Source organism: Anser anser, assembly GCF_964211835.1.
Source record: "Anser anser genome assembly, chromosome: 1".
Lineage (NCBI taxonomy): Eukaryota > Metazoa > Chordata > Aves > Anseriformes > Anatidae > Anser > Anser anser.
This window is the reverse complement of record NC_139720.1, coordinates 5497288-5509457: the sequence shown is the minus strand read 5'-3', so window position 1 is coordinate 5509457 and position 12170 is coordinate 5497288. Positions and strand designations below refer to the sequence as shown.

Here is a 12170-nt window from a genome sequence, read left to right as displayed (position 1 = left end):
ATCTGTGCACATAAATTTGCCGAAGTACACAGCTACTGGGTACAACTTTCTGGCTACTCCTAAGCATTTTAAAGACAATTGTGTTTTTATTAGGAAATTGCCTAGAAGGTACTGCCAAGCTTTGCAGCTCAATTTATGTTTTTTATCTCTACTAAATAAATCCTTAGTGAAATTCTGAACAGATTAACCCAGCAAAATTCTGCAAGACTTAAAAAAATCTCCCCAAGAGACCTCTGTCCTCTTGCTACTCTCCTCTTCTATGTGTCTTGGTCTTCCCAAAATGTTAATGAGTGTCTTTCTTAATGCATAGTTTATTGCAATCTTTATTCCCCCCATATGTCCTTTATAATAAGAAAATAAGTATAAACAGCAAGAGAACACAAACTGAAAACTCTTGAGATTAATACCAACATTTAGTCAAACATAAATTACAGTGAGTGTAGCGTGCAGTTGTTTCATGAAATGTCTCACCTTTTTCACTCAAGATAGAAATATCAAATCTTTCTTCTGCAGAAGGCCCTTAACTGCTGGATGACTGTCTCAGGAAAGTGCAGGTGGAGATATCTGTGTGGAGCTGAAGGACATCAAAGTGAATGCCAATATCTGATAGAGATGTCTTACCCTTTATTAAAAGTATGAAGGTCTGAAAGATGTTTGTGATCAGATAGACTGGGGTTATGTTTTTTGCTTTGTTTATTTCTCCCCCTAGAATTATGTTTTCATTATTAAATTTCTCATAGACAGTGAGTGAGATATGACATTACTTATATGACAATATCTTTTCAATAGCATTGTGGGGGTGCAATGATTTATTGTATTATAGATCCCTTGGGATCCAGGAAACTGATGTTTATATCTGCCACTTGTCTATTGGCAAATTACCCTTGTTTCTGCTTCCCAGTTGCTTTCACCTGTAAAATGGAGAGAAAGATGCTGCTTCCTTTGTAAGATGACCTGAAGTTTTCTGGTAGCCCACTATTACTGAGCCTCTTAACATTTCCAAAAATCCTGATGTCTTTGTTGAAATTAACAAATTAACAAATTAACTCATCCTTAAAAATTCTGAATTCATTGTCTCCTCAGTTTATTATTTCCATGTTTTGGACAGGCTTGTGTTACCTTCCTCAATACAAGAATGGTCCCATAAAACAACTTTTTAAAAGCATCTAACAAATAGGGCACTGATGTTCTCACTTTTAACTGCATAAGTCTCTTCAGCTTCTTAAAAGCATCTGTGTGTACTCCAGAAGATGATTCTGACATTGTTGTATTTCCCGTGATTGTTATTATGGCACGTTTCCAGCTGGTTCCTGTCTAGAATATAATATGATTGCAAATAGCAGAGTTTGTACACTTATAGCGTCACTTATTCTTGGAAGATAACTCTTTTATAACTTGGTTTTGACCCAAAAATTTTGTTAGACATTGAAAAAAAGGGTTCATCCCCCTGCAAACAGCATGCATTTCATGAAAAAAAAAAAAAGTCTAAACTACTTTTTGTTCTTTGCTGTTTATTTTTCTTCCACTTATGTCTGGAAAGAGGTTGTCTGACATCCATTAACTGGTACAAGGCTTATGGGATGTTACCACACATTACATTATTTTTCAGCTTGTCAGCGCTTAAATTCTGCAAAAGTTTTGTTAAAAAGAGACCAAGAAGAAACAAAAATAATGAAGAAAATATATATTCTGTAAAGCCCCTTGGGATAAATAAGACAAGTTGTGTTTTTCACTATTTCTGATTTTCACCAATAAAACATAAGTAATAAGAAATTTATCTGAAACTCATAGAGCTTAGGGACTCCAGTGAGTAATATCTGCAAAATGAAGATGTTTCAGAGGTGTATGCTTGCCATAAAAGTCCAGCATAGCTTCTGTGGATCCCAGTGCCTACTAATGCAATTGTTGCTGGCTAGAATCATTCCTTGAAGGTTGTCTTGTGACCTGGATGAAATGAATTCATCACTCAACAGCAATTACTTTGCTGACTACTCTCTCCATTATATAAAGTCATACTGGTAATCTTTTGGAGCACCTTTGACACCTCAGAGGCAATATGTGCATGACAAACTCTTTTACAATTCCACGGCAAGTTTCTTTCCATCTATATTAACATGCAGTGATGAGCAACCAGAAGTTAGCCTGCACTGCTCTTCCTTATGCCTTGTTCGCTCTTGGGATGGTAAAGCATTGGATGCAGAGTGTTTGTATCTATTCTATTAAATTTAAACATTCTACAACACTGAGACTACCCATGACACATCTTACAGTCACAATGTTAACTCTTTCTTTCCCTAAAGACTGCACATTTCCTTTCCAGTTGTCTATTGGAAATAGTCCCTTGTGTGGGCTGGATCTCAATCTGTGTCTAGAAAATGCTGGGAGGTATTTGTTTGCTCTCATGGAAACAGAGATAGCTCTAACAATCTAGTAGGATGAGGAACATTTTCTAGTATAATTTAATTTACTAATAATGATGGAGACATCTTGTTCCTGCAGCACTGCTGAATATTAGTAAAAGCTCATTCTGAACACATCATTGGATGATAATGCCCAAGGATGTCCCAATATTATCCATAAAATCACAATACTTGCACTGACTTGTTTGTGCAACACTTGAAGTTTTTGTGTCTCTTTGATTAAAAATGTTGACCTCAGTTTTGTAACAAAACTTAAGGGAAGGTCAAAGAAGAAAATAAATTATTGGCCTAAGAGTCTGGGACTTGTGACATTGCAAACACTCCCTTGTTAGATTAAATTTCTTTATGCTTGCATTTGGCTATGCCACTCTTATTCTTGTCTACAGTAACAGACAAGATATGGTCTACAGTAACAGACAAGATATGAAGTAAAATGAACACTTGTCTCTCTTTTTATGACAGAACAGACGATGCATTGATCTGATGTGTGTAAAGTGTAAAATGCACATCCTTGGAGTGTCAAAAGCCTACTTCAGGTAAGAGCTGGAGGATGTTTTTAAATTTGACTCTATTTGCCCAAGTTCTCTCCAGTTGTAATGTGAGATAAACCTGTCCCGAAGAAGTGGCTGTCCTAACAGCAAACACACTTTCCAGACTGGCAATAAAAATCCACCTAATCAGACAAAACTGCCAGATCAAACAATGAAAAGAAAGAAAAAAGAAAAAAAAAGTGAGCCATTTTACCATCTTAGAGATCCACATTACCTAGTGTGACAGTTATGATCAGTAGTTAAAAGAGAAACAAAACAAGAAATGGCCAAATTAAATGGGAAAAAAATAAAATGGTTAAAAAAAATCATTTATGAAGCAGACAGATAATTTCAAAAAGCTTTCATACTAGGAATAGGGCACCATTACAATGAGAAAACCTTTAATTATGTTGTAAAGGTCTGATATTCCACTGAAATGTCATTTCAAAATAAACTTCTAACAGTTAATTATCAGTGATATTTAACTTGTGGGAAAATTAAATATCACCACATACTCCTGTGATCATTTTATTGCTTTTGTAGACATTTTAATATTTTAATGGTTTCCAAGTAACAATGAAAAAGGCATGCCACCAAGTATGTTTTCTTGGCTTTCTGTGGATAACCATATAACCTTTTCTTTGTCTTCTTCATACAAAACAGACCTCCAAGTCAGTGAGGGACAGGACTAAAGGAAAACGTTTTGGGAATAAAAATGGGAATAAACATTGCTGCAATTCCCTTAGCTAGCATGATTCCTGGGAAAGAATTTTTATTAACTGCTATAAGTAGAAATACAATGCTGAATGGACAAATATTGAAGCCCTGTTAGCATTCAGCTGGCAAATCAGATGAATGTGCAGTGTTCCAGTTAGTGACCTATGTATTATCCAAAGCTTATAAAATGTACACTGCGATTGGATGGGGATGTATGCAGTGACCCTGATCATGCTCAGACTGGAAGACTGGAAAAGGAAATCTCCTGTGCTGTTGTAGTATAAATCAATATTATACAAGCGAAAGAACTGAGATTGCCAGGAAAAGGTATGCATTTTAACACTAGAAGAGACTATAATGTGAATGACTATTCAACCAGTTATTCTGATTGAATTGGCTGTAGAAATGGATAGGTCCAACTAACAGCGACTGGCTGTTAGTTGCACATCCTTCTCCAGGGTGGGCCAATGAAGATATGAGTCATTACGTTATTTAGCTCAAGAGGGCTGATTTCTGTCACAATGCAACATTTAATTGCTTACATTTAGCAGCAGCTTTCAGTTTGCAGTTCAGTTCCCAATATTGTGCTGCCAAATGTTCCCAAATAAATATCATATATCTTAAAATATTCAAATCATCCTAAGTATTATATATATGTATATGTATAAGCATAGAAATTTTTCTTGTAATTGTAAGAGACACATAAGTCTTACTAATTTGTTGAACATTACCTAAGATTCAAACGCAAACACCTGTTCTACATAAGCAGGGGCTTTACCTAAAGTATTTTGTAAAATATGGTGAAAATTCTGGAAACTGAAGGCATTGGATTTTTGGCAAAGTCATCAACCTTCTGTGTGAAATCATGAAACTGATGGTTTTACTTGCACCTGTAAATTAACCTACATGCTAATTGGTCCTCAGAGATATTACAAGACTGAATCTTTTAATGGTAGCAGGAAATCCGTCCAATATTTCTTCAATGTGAGAGAAAAGCAAACTGTCTCTAAGATAGAACTTACAAGACCTTGGTTGAGTCTTTCAACATGTAACAGACCTAAGTATTGTTCAACATATTCTGAGGTCAAATTTTTTAATTGCTTAAATATCTTCTAAAATTTGTGTATTAAGTCCCATTGTGTAAACCAACAACTTCTAAATGGGCACTGTCTTAATAAATAAAGTACAAAAATTTTGATGCTGTTAGATACAAGGTGCACAGTGTTGACTTCTAGACTGTAAGCATGGCCAGTTCAGTGGGAAATAATGTTACCAATGGGATTTGTACATATGCACACGTAAAATAAAGTTTTACAGAATACAAAAGAAATTGCTTTAGTAAGTATTTTATCTTCCTTGGTGATACCTCATAGTAAACCTTCTTTATGTTCACATGATCACAGGTCTGTGTAAAATCTGATTGCATCAAAGCAGCTGGAGGCACATCAGCCGACTTTGCTCTCCAGCAGGTAACATCACTGGCATTTTAAAGGATTATTTGAGGATTTGATGGAGATCCAAGCAAAACAAGTTGCTAGACCATTTTTTCTTTCTCCAATAAAGAGAAAAAGTTAGTGTCTGGTGGCCTGCTAGGATAATCACAGCCTTTTCTCACTCTTTTGCTTAGATGCAGATCCAGTAAGATGTTAAGGATCTGACTGCCTTAGGTGTTCACTGGTTTGAATAGTTTCTAGCCCTGGCTTTGTCTCCCTTCCCTTCCCAGAGGCACTCAATAACATCCCTTTTCCTCAAAAACAAACAAACAAATAAACAAATAAACAAACAAATACTTTTTGTCCTTGATTTTAACTGCCAAGTCTTAGTGCTAGGACCGATACTGTGATGGTGTAAACAGCAGTCCAATTGATCGTTGTGGATTTATGTCTGCTAAGAGTTTGTTTTACAGTTATTTATTAAACACAAGTGCAGTGCTTTGTTAGGGGGTGACAGTCTACAGTGGAGATGAGAATGGTACTGCTACTTAAAAAAAGTCATGTTTGCTACTGCACTGCATGGTTACTTCATCAGAAAATGGTATTTAACATTCAGCTTTGCAAAAATATATATGGCTATACAAACTATTGGTGACAGAGGTTTATCAATTTATTTCTGCAACATCTTTTTTTTTTTTTTTAACCTCTTTTACCTTTGCAAATTTTGGAGTCTGTTATCACTCCAAATTATTACAGATTCACATCTCATGCTTTCAGTTGTTCAGGTCCCCAGATAAGATTCTCTTGCAAATATAATGAGCAGCACAATTAGATATGAAAGACGGGGGAGAGATAGGTACTTACTAATGCATGGAGATGTTTCTGAGTGTTTTGAACTAACTAACTTTTTCAATCAAGGTCAACCAGCTTAAATTTCCAAAGTATGTGAATTTCCAAAGAAAATAAACAGTTGCTTTTAATCAATTTTGATATATTTTTCCAAGCATTAACCCCAAAACCACCCTCTCCCAAGAAGTGTTGGATATTAATTTGATATTTTAAGAATAATAAAACAAAGCTCAAATTAAAAGAAAGGATCACCTGTTTAGTAAACTAAAAACTAAGTTGTTGCATAGAGAACACTTTTCTGACATCTGTAAGAACCTTCTTTTTCTTTTACAAAATGGAAGTAATGTTTGTGTGTTGTTAAATATATAACAAATGGGACACAGCATTAAGAAAATTCCAGAACATTGAAGATTATATGTTGCCTAAAACTCCATCTCTGGTGTTGGTGAAAAAGAAACAATAAAAATCAACATAATTTCCATTAAAATAATCTTCCTTGACCTTCTTGGAGGCTGAGTGAGTGGTAGCAAATGAGTCAAAGCATAATATCTGATAGTGGATGAGGTATAATTACGCTGGGAGTGATTCTCAGCTGGCTGAAGTCTTTGGAAGTCCCACGGTCTCACTGAGAGCACTTTAATTCAGAGCAACAAGAAGCTTTATGTACACAATTACCATCTATTCCACTATTGTTGTCATCCCTGGAGTAACATTTACAGGAAATAGTAGAAAGAAAACATATATGGTGTCAGAACAGAAACTATAAGGTGAAAATTTTTGGCATGAGCTGGGCAGAACAAACAATGTGATCAAAACAATCCAGTCTGTATTCAAAATCTTGGGCTGGATTCAAGATGTTTTTACAGCTTCTTTATATTCACTCTATGAACTTTTGTCTTCAAGCTCATAAGCTCATACCTTTTTTTTTTTTTTTTTTTTTTTAGTATGATACTAAAGAACACAATGGAAGTTATACAGAGTTTATTACTGGTAAGTTAATTTATTTCACAGTAATAGCAGGAAAAGTATTTAATTGTCCAGTGCAGCAAACACGGTCCCTCTTTCCCCCAACACCTCTAAATGATGTTCTTAGTTTAGTCTGTTATTTTGGAAACCTGGAGAGGGACTCTTTATCAGGGAGTAATGGCTTTGAACTAAAAGAGGGTAGATTTAGGAATATGTATACAATATAAGGAAGAAATATTTAACTCTGAGGGTGGTGAGACATTGCTACAGGCTGCCAAGAGAAGCTGTGGCTGCCCCATCCCAGGAAGTTTTCAAGGCCAGGTTGGATGGGGCTTTGGGTAGCCTGGGCTGGTGGGAGGTGTCTCTGCCCATGAATTAGATGATCCTTAAGGGTCCCTTCCAACCCAAATCATTCCATGATTCTATGAAATAATAAATATACCCAGAACAGCTGCTCTCAGAGAATAATGACCTAGGAACTGAAAATGAAGCAGAAGAATGTTTGCTGCAATTGAAAACTCTATATGTAGTTCTTTTCTTAGTAATATGTATATGCAATATCAGTGGAGACCATAAACCCACATATAGATATCCATGCATACATATGAATGAACAAACACACACAGCAGAGTTCAGAGGACTTACATCCACATACAATGTGTGGGTTTTTCTACTATATCAGTATGCAGCAACGCTACCTCACACCACTCCCATGAATTCTGTCAGCAGCATACAACATGGTTTTAACTTAAAGAGAAGTAACTGCCATTAATATAGAAAAAAAAAATACTGAAGGAACGAAGTGGATTGGTTAGTTTTTTTTTTGTTGGTTGTTTTTTTTTTTTCCCCCAAAGGCTGTCAAATGAAAGGCTGAAGTAAAAGAAACTTGGGCAGCACTTTAGCCAGGCATAAATACTGAATAAAACTAGTTAACAGAGGAAAGAGCTAATGCAAACAATATTGGAAAAGAGCTAGCAAGTGTTTAGGAAAAAAAAAAAAAATGTAGGTACTGCAAGACTCAAAGGACATGAAGGAACTGGTTTGACTTTTTGTCCTCCATCTGCCAGTATGAACTCATATGTACAATATAGGTTGCCATTTCCAGCACAGGTTTTGTGGTTCTAACCTTCTGGCAAGCATGTAAAAAATCCATTAAAGTGAGAGCCAAACTCCTGTCAACAACCCAAGGAGAACGATATAGCTCTGGCTTCTATAATTGTGCATACAACCCAGATGGAAGTACAAGCACTTCTATGTTGAAGTGCCAAATAACTCTCCCAAGGCTTATATTATCTTTTCTTCGTTTTGCCTCAGAACAACTTCCATGCTTCTGGGGACTCCGCAGCTGTGTGCACTCTAGCGAAAGACTATGCGTTGCAAGCCAAGTCCTGTGTATTTGCTTTCTAGCTTCTGTAACAAGGCTTCCCCTCCCTATCAGTCCCATTAGGGACTGTTCAACCAGGAAATGCAGCTGCAGATTCTTCACAGTTTCTTTAGAAGATTTTTTAAAGAAAAATTCTCTCATTTTCTTGAAGCAAACTACATTGCAAGCAAAAGTAAACACAAAAGCAATGATGCCATAACTACTTAGAAGAAAGGTGAGGAAAACAATATGAGGAAGTTGTAAGGGGGAATTGAAATTTGGTAGAGTTGATAGGTTTTAAACATAAATCTGTGCTTTAATTATGTTATTTTAACCTTGCTGTTGGCCTTCTTTGTTTTGAAGAATGTAAAGCTTGAGCTTCATGTTGATATAAATCAGAGGATTAAGGAAAAGAAAAAAAAAAAAACAACAGAATATAGAAAAATTCCTAAACAAAATCATCTATGTCAAATACAGGTATGCCTAGAAATAATTTCTTTAAATATACGCTAGGTGATATTGGTTAATATTATCTCTTACTTCCTCATAAAGCAAAATGTTGTTTGAGAGAAGATGTGGACTCCAAATAAGGTCCCCATCAACTAAATCCATCTTATTTTTGTTCTAGGATATGCCTTTGCCATGACTGAATAGTAACAAATATATTCTTCCTAGTTGGAAAATATGATGGCTGAGCTGGTACAATTCAAGGCATGGATTAAAACAAGAAAGCATTACAGAAGCAGTGATAGACCAGGCAGAAGTAAGAACATTCTTGTTTGTAACTGAATCTGTAATAGGAAGAATTTTCTTCTATATCAATTAATTTTATGTGCTGGGCTGAATGTCCCTTTCTCTTCCTGCATTCAAAATCAAAATCTTAATCTCCTTCAAATGGATGCATCTGGATTTAAAAAACAAACAAACAAAAAAACAAACAAAAAGCCTTTAAATATCAATGACTTGTGTGTAGAGAAAAAGGCAATCAGTAAGCTTTGTGAACACTTTGATATTATACAGATTTTCCCCGTTTCCTCCTAGTGTCTCTAGGACTAGAATAACCACTTTTCTGTCCTGCTTTTCTATGGCTGTTCTGGGGAAACTAGTTCTTGTAAAGAGAAGAACTGTAGGGAACTCTTCACACCTTGGCATGAAAGGTCCTGGCATTTTTAGATGTCTCATTTTGCTCTCATGTCAGAGGAAGATGACTTCGGTTCTTCTTTGCAGAGAGGGCTGTAGTTCTTCCTGAAAGGAAGACATCATATGCTGCTTTGGGATTTTCATCTGTCCTCTATTCAGTCTGCCTATAAGCTTTTGATAAAATACATGCTCTGGATTACAGTTTAGGCCCTGGAGAATATCTTGAATTTAGAGAATAACTAAGATCACTTACCAGTGGTACATTGTAGTTCTAGCAGTAGTGACGCTAAACATAAAAAAAAACAATAGTCTATCTTACCATCATTTTCTTCTATTCCCTTACACTAGTTTCATAGTGTGTCTAGTGTCATTTTAAGCTAGAGATAAAAGAACACATACTTTTGTTTATTTATTTGCTCATTCATTTATTCATTTTCCAGACATAAGAATAAATTCATTACAATTGTAAAGTTCTCATGTAATGATCAAGGCTAGTAAAAAAACAGGCAACTGAAAGATGTCTTGTCTGTGCATCCTCACATGGAGAAGAGAGCAGCTTGTTTTGATAATTGTTGATTACACCAAATTGCATTGATTGCTGAGGCATACATGGGATTTCATTTTGCATCATTCAGAAAAGCTTGAAATACCCTGAAGAGTAGTTAATTTGAAATGTGACGTATAATTCTAAATAATATTCCCTTAATGACACATGTAGTTTTTACAGTTAAATTATTTAGTTATCAGGAAAAAAATGTAAAGAAATAGCAGGAAATTTTCTGCTTTATTCTAACCTGGCTACATTTATATGTAAGGCTCTGTTATTTGTACCTATCTCTAGCAGCTGTTGAGCCATTTTCAGAACCACTAGCTGTGAGTAAGAGGTGTCTAAGATCAGAATCATTGTGCCTTTTCCTTCCCACTTTTGTGCTTACTTTTGCCACAGTTTTATATATATATATATATATATATATATATATTATTTTTTTTAAAGAATCTGATGAGTGACCACCTTAGTGATTTCTCTAAGTGGCTATCTTTCCTTATATCTGACATGTGGATTTTTAAATTTTAATCCTAATTCATATTCGAAAGTTTCCTTTTTGATTCATGCATGTGGTCAGTAATAAGAGAGAAGTGCCTTCAATATAACCCATCACTTAGGAAGAACATTCCTGAACACTTCAACTTTTTACTTAGGTCCAAGCTGGTTGTCTTCTGTCACTTATTGTTAACTGACTACAGAGTTTGTGACTAGCTGCCAGGGTGATCTGAAGGAATAAACCTCAAATCTCCAAAAGGAATGCACTCTTTTACGACCTGATTGCTGGAAAGGAAAGGAAAGGAAAGGAAAGGAAAGGAAAGGAAAGGAAAGGAAAGGAAAGGAAAGGAAAGGAAAGGAAAGGAAAGGAAAGGAAAGGAAAGGAAAGGAAAGGAAAGGAAAGGAAAGGAAAGGAAAGGAAAGGAAAGGAAAGGAAAGGAAAGGAAAGGAAAGGAAAGGAAAGGAAAGGAAAGGAAAGGAAAGGAAAGGAAAGAGGAAAGGAGAGAAAGGAAAGGAAAGAGGAAAGGAAAGGAAAGGAAAGGGAAGGAAAGGAAAGGAAAGGAAAGGAAAGGAAAGGAAAGGAAAGAAAGGAAAGGAAAGGAAAGGAAAGAAGGAAAGGAAGGAAAGGAAAGGAAAGGAAAGGAAAGGAAGGAAAGGAAAGGAAAGGAAAGGAAGGAAAGGAAAGGGAAGGGAAAGGAGAGGAAAGGGAAGGGAAGGAGAAAAGGGAAGGGAAGGAGAAAGGAAGGAAGGAGAAAGGGAAGGGAAGGAGAAAGGGAAGGGAAGGGGAGGGGAAGGGGAAGGGGAAGGGGAAGGGGAAGGGGAAGGGGAAGGGGAAGGGGAAGGGAAGGAGGAAGGGGGAAGGGGAAGGGGAAGAGGGAAGGGGAAGGGGGGAAGGGGAAGGGAAGGGGAAGGGAAGGGAAGGGGAAGGGGAAGGGGAAGGGGAAGGGGAAGGGGAAGGGGAAGGGAGGGGAAGGGGAAGGGGAAGGGGAAGGGAAGGGAAGGGGGGGGAAGGGGAAGGGGAGGGGAAGGGGAAGGGAAGGGAAGGGGAGGGAAGGGGAAGGGGAAGGGGAAGGGGAAGGGAAGGGGAAGGGGAAGGGGAAGGGAAGGGGAAGGGGGAAGGGGAAGGGGAAGGGGAAGGGGAAGGGGAAGGGAAGGGGAAGGGAAGGGAAGGGAAGGGAAGGGAAGGAAGGGAAGGGAAGGGAAGGGAAGGAAGGGAAGGGAAGGGAAGGAAGGGAAGGAAGGGAAGGGGAGGAAGGGAAGGGAAGGAGGAAGGGAAGGGAAGGGAAGGGAAGGGAAGGGAAGGAAGGGAAGAAAGGAAGGAAGAAGGGAAGAAGGGAAGGGAAGGAGGAAGGAAGGGAAGGGAAGGAAGGGAAGGAAGGGAAGGAAGGGAAGGAAGGAAAGGAAAGAAAGGAAAGGAAAGGAAAGGAAAGGAAAGGAAAGGAAAGGAAAGGAAAGGAAAGGAAAGGAAAGGAAAGGAAAGGAAAGGAAAGGAAAGGAAAAGAGAAAAAGAATAAAAGAGGGGGAGGGGATCATCCAAAAGATTAAGAGATTAAGACATCATAGAACATGAATAACCAGTATATATATATATATACTGTATGTATAGAGATATATATCTATGTATGTTCCAGATCCCAGTGACCAATAAATCATTGGATTTGATTACATAAAGTTCAAAGAAAAGTTATGAGAGTGATCAGAAAGCTTAAA

The 12170-nt window shown here is 37.1% G+C and overlaps 1 long non-coding RNA gene across 1 annotated transcript; it reads left to right on the top strand.

Annotated features, from left to right (window-relative positions):
- The first annotated feature begins 2867 nt into the window (after nucleotides 1-2867).
- On the top strand, nucleotides 2868-7614 carry LOC310892270. Its single transcript, XR_014578007.1, has 3 exons — nucleotides 2868-2956; nucleotides 5071-5136; nucleotides 6894-7614. It is a non-coding gene; the product is annotated as an uncharacterized lncRNA (long non-coding RNA).
- Nucleotides 7615-12170: the final 4556 nt, after the last annotated feature.